The 4,953-nt window shown below is 37.9% G+C and overlaps 1 non-coding gene across 1 annotated transcript; it reads left to right on the forward strand.

The window, feature by feature from the left end:
• Positions 1-3,643: 3,643 nt before the first annotated feature.
• Positions 3,644-3,750, forward strand: LOC127668291 (U6 spliceosomal RNA). The gene has a single exon (XR_007974064.1). It is a non-coding gene; the product is annotated as a U6 spliceosomal RNA (small nuclear RNA).
• The last annotated feature ends 1,203 nt before the right edge of the window (positions 3,751-4,953 follow it).

A 4,953-nucleotide genomic window follows, 5' to 3' on the forward strand; every position in this document is an offset into this window, starting at 1 on the left:
GTGTGGTGACCGGATGAACTGTGAGTGGCTTTCTAATGAAAGATTTCCAATTCCTCTCTGCTCTAGAATTCTAAAGAGTATTGTCTTCTGTAACTACAGAGCAGTATAGCAAAAGCCTGGTTTTTGACACATAGTAAGGCCAAGTTCAAGTGGGCAGACCACAGTCTTGAAGCCTGCTGATCTCAGTCATAAGAAGTTATGCTATTGTTTATCACAAGGTCACTTTCTGTTGTCAAAGAGCTGTTTCCTGCATAAGGGCTGTATTTCTCCATCCTGTAGAATCTAAGAATGGCTATGTGCTCTCACTTTTTAAGAGATAGTGTGGATAAAAAGAATACATGTGCCTTTAAAAATGAACATTTTTGATTTGTCATATCTTTTCCCTGTTATGTTAACCACAGATATCACATACCATCAGCTTTTGTCCTGGCTGTAACAAAATCTTAAAGCTGTTAGTGATCACTTATATCATGGCAATAATTAAATATGTTCTGAGTCCATGTAAATTTGTTACCACAGCCAAAACTACCCTATATTGAAAGAATGGCCAAGTACACGACCAAATTATAGGAAGAAGTTTTCATTTTGTGACAGTGATTCAAGCAGAAGATTAGAAATCTAAAACAGATCCTCCTTGATCTGTAACCTTCCCTTGAGCACTGTCATGCTTTATAACTAAATAACTTGAGACCACAGCAATTCTGGTCCCTTAACTCATTCTACTGTGCCTTCGTCCAGCAGTGTCAGAAAACCAGGAGGAGGGTAGCTGGATGACTGCTGTGCTAGAGAATGCATAGAAGAGTACTGATGCAGGCTTTCTATAGGAAGCATGTCATCCAAGACACTAGAAATTAATAAGGATTAGGAGACACTCCCCCCCCCCCGTGTGTGCCTGTGTGCTTGTGTGTGTGTGTGTGTGTGTGTGTGTGTGTGTGTGATGAGGGAGAGATTCATGTATTGGGCATTAAGTACAGTAATAGTATATGAGTGAAGTGCATTCAAAGCAGGGGCAGTCTTACCCATAAAGGACCAGTGATCATTCAGATTACCTGGCAATGTGAAAACTGTACTCAGGATTCTGGACGTTATCTTAATATTCATTAGAGAGTCACACAACACACACACACACACACACACACACACACGCACACGCACACGCACACGCACACGCACACGCACACGCACGCACACGCACACACACATACACACACATCCAAAGTACATATTCTGTCCATACTTCATTAACTTCATATTACCTGTATATTTGTAAAATTGACATAAATCAGAGTTATCTGGGGGAAAAGGAGCTTCAAATGAAGAACGACCACTATTGGTTAGCTTGTAGGCATTTGTGATGGGCAGTTGCTCTTTTCTTTTATTGAAAATAGATTTTTAAATAAAATATATTCCGTGTATAGTTTTTGTCTCTCAATTCCTCCCAGGACCAACCCCTCCTCTCCCATTCAGATCAACATCCTACCTGTTCTCCTAAGAAAGCAAACAGGTATCTAAAAACAATATTAATTTAACAAAAAATAAAAGTGATAAATCCAACCAAGCTGGACAAGGACAAAGCAAACAAGAAAAGGAGCCAAAAAAAAAAAAGCTCAAGAAGTACAGAGACACAGAGACACATTTGCATATACAGAAATCCCCTAAAACCCCCAAGCCAAAAGCCATTAAATATGCATAAAGGACTTGTAAGATTTTAATTTTAAATACCCTGACTCATCATTATGGGCCAAAGAGCCTCCCAAAGATGGCGCTGAGTTCGTTTTCAGTTGAGTATCATATTTTGGGTGTTTAGCTTACCTTTAAGAGTGGTAGATTTCCCCATGAATAAAACTAGTTTTTCATTTACAAGTGATTATCAACTGGAGCTAACTTCTGTATTAGAGATGGCAACATGGGTTCACTTCTATTTTCATCTCCAGCACTCCATCTAGCACAGACCCTTGTAAGGTCTGTGCATGCTTCTACAGTCTCTGTGACTCTGTGTGCACCTCTTATGCTGTGTTTAGAAGGACTTCTTCCCTTGGTATTCTTTATCCCTTGGTTCTTACATTCTTTCTGATTCATCATCTACAGAGTTCCCTGGATGCTGTGGAGTTGGAGAATTTGGCGGAGACATCTTATTTAGGGCTGAGCATCTCAAGTTCTCTTACTCTCTGCACTTCACCTGCCTGCAGGTCTCTGCAGGTATTTTTTCCCCATCTGCCACAGGAGGAAGCTTCTCTAAAGATGAATGAACAAGGCACTGATCTATGAGTACAACAGAATGCCATTAGGTGTCATTTTACTGCTATTTCAATTTAATAGATCAGTTGTATTTTGTATGATATAGGTCCCTGCCTGACCTGTCTAGTCTCAGATTCTTGGCCACCCAAGCAGTGTTGATTATGCATTCCATCTCACTGAGTGGTTCTTAAATCAAGTCAGATCTTGGCTGGTTGCTTCCACAAGCTTTGTGCAGCCATTGCACCAGCATATCTTGTAGACAAGTCACCATTGTAAAGAGTTTGTAATGGAGTTGCTGTTTACCTTTCTCCCTTGGTAGCATGTAGAGTGCCTTCTAATACCATGAACATTAGTCTGTAAATGGTGATAATACCAGGCATCCACCAATTCAGTGTTGCCATGTTCAGTGAGCTGTATAAGTGTTCTCTCAGCAGCAGGAACATGACATTAGCTTGTGGAGAGTCACCAAGAGCTTTTGTAGTAGCCTGGATTGTTTGGGGTTTCCATGAGATACCTTTGGCTCACAACTAGATTGTGCATAACCCCCTTTCCTGGCACTGGAAAATTTATTTGGTGACAAGAGATGCCTAGTTGGAGTTCTATCCCCCCATTATTTGATTATTTCATTTACATAAACTTCTTATATGTGTATATATGTATGTGTATTATATATGCATTTATATATACACATATATATGAATACAAAGAAATATATGTTTGAAATATATCTTTAAAATATATTCAAAAATAAGTTTCTTAAATATATATTCACACATGGAGAACAATATACACTGAATAAAATTTGTTCATGTATATATATATTTGCTTGTTCTGTAGGCTGCCAGTTTGATCTAATGATGATGACCTTCCCTGTACATAAGCTTTTCAGTTTTGTGAGGCACCATCTATTAATCATTGATATTAGTGTGTGCACAAATAGTGGTGATGTTCCATTCAGAAAGTCTCTCCAGTGGTACAACTGGTTAGCACGTGGTGCTTATATAAATTTTTTTCCTGTGCTAATGAGTTCACAGCTATTGTCTCTTTTTTGTCTCTGAGATTCATTGTAACTAGTTTCTTGTTGAGATCTTTGATCCATTTGCAGTTGGGCTTGTGCAGGGTGATACATAGGAATTAACCTGAATTCTACATACAGCCATCCAATTAGACAAGTAACTTTTGTAGAAGGTGTTATCTTTTTTCCAGTTTATTTCTGGCTTCTTTATTAAATATCAAGTATCTATATGTCTGTAGCCTTACTTCTATATCTTCAATTTTATTCTATTGATCAGTGTTTGATTTTGTGCCAATATCAGGCTATTTTTATTATGATAGCACTGCAGTATAATTTGAGGTTGAGGATGGTGATATTTCCAGCAGATCTTTTATCATTCAGAAATGTTTTGTGCTCGCTTCGGCAGCACATATACTAAAATTGAAACGATACAGACAAGATTAGCATGGCCCCTGCGCAAGGATGACACCCAAATTCGTGAAGCATTCCATATTTTTTTGCAAATTGGTACAACCACTCTGGAAATAAGTCTGGCGGTTCCTCAGAAAACTGGGCACCTCACTTCCAGAAGATCCTGCTATACCACTCCTGGGCATATACCCAGAGGATTCCCCACCATGTAATAAGGATACATGCTCTACTATGTTCATAGCAGCCCTATTTATAATTGCCAGATGCTGGAAAGAACCCAGGTATCCCTCAACAGAAGAGTGAATGCAAAAAATGTGGTACATATATCTACACAATGGAGTACTATTCAGCCATTAGAAACAATGAATTCATGAAATTCTTAGGCAAATGGATGGAGCTAGAGAACATCATACTAAGTGAGGTAACCCTGACTCAAAAGGTGAATCATGGTATGCACTCACTAATAAGTAGATATTAACCTAGAAAAATGGAATACCCAAAACATAATCCACACATCAAATGAGGTACAAGAAGAAAGGAAGAGTGGCCCCCTGTTCTGGAAAGACTCAGTGAAGCAGTATTCGGCAAAACCAGAATGGGGAAGTGGGAAGGGGTGAGTGGGAGGACAGGGGGAGAGAAGGGGGCTTGCGGGACTTTCGGGGAGTGGGGGGCTAGAAAAGGGGAAATCATTTGAAATGTAAATAAAAAAATATATCGAATTAAAAAAAAAAACACCAAAAAAAAGAACCATAAAAAAAAAAAGAAATGTTTTAGTTCATTGGGGTGTTTGTTTGTTTCTATATGATACTAAAAATTATTATTTCAAAATCTGAGAAGAATTGTATTGGAATTTTTATGATTGCTACATTGAATCTGTAGATTGCTTTTGGTAGGATGGGCATTTTTATTCTACTAATCCTACCAACCCATGAGAATAGGAGATCTTTCCATCTTCTGACATATTTTTCAATTTATTCTTCAATGTCTTAAAGATTTTTTTCATGCAAGCCTTTCATTTGTTTCATTAGAGTTACCCCAAGAAATTTTATATTTTTGAGGTTACTATTAAAGGTGTTGTTTCTCTGACTTCTTTCTCAGTTTGCTTGTCATTTGTGTATAAGAAGGCTACTTTGTGTGTGTGCTAATTTTGTATCTTGCTATATTGCTAAAAATATTTATCAGCAATAGGAGTTTCTCAGTGGAATTTTTAGGATGTCTTATACATATAATCACATAATCTACAAATAAAGATATGCTGTCTTCTTCCCTTCCTTTTGTATCTTTTAGTT

This window comes from Apodemus sylvaticus, chromosome 17 (assembly GCF_947179515.1).
Source record: "Apodemus sylvaticus chromosome 17, mApoSyl1.1, whole genome shotgun sequence".
NCBI lineage: Eukaryota > Metazoa > Chordata > Mammalia > Rodentia > Muridae > Apodemus > Apodemus sylvaticus.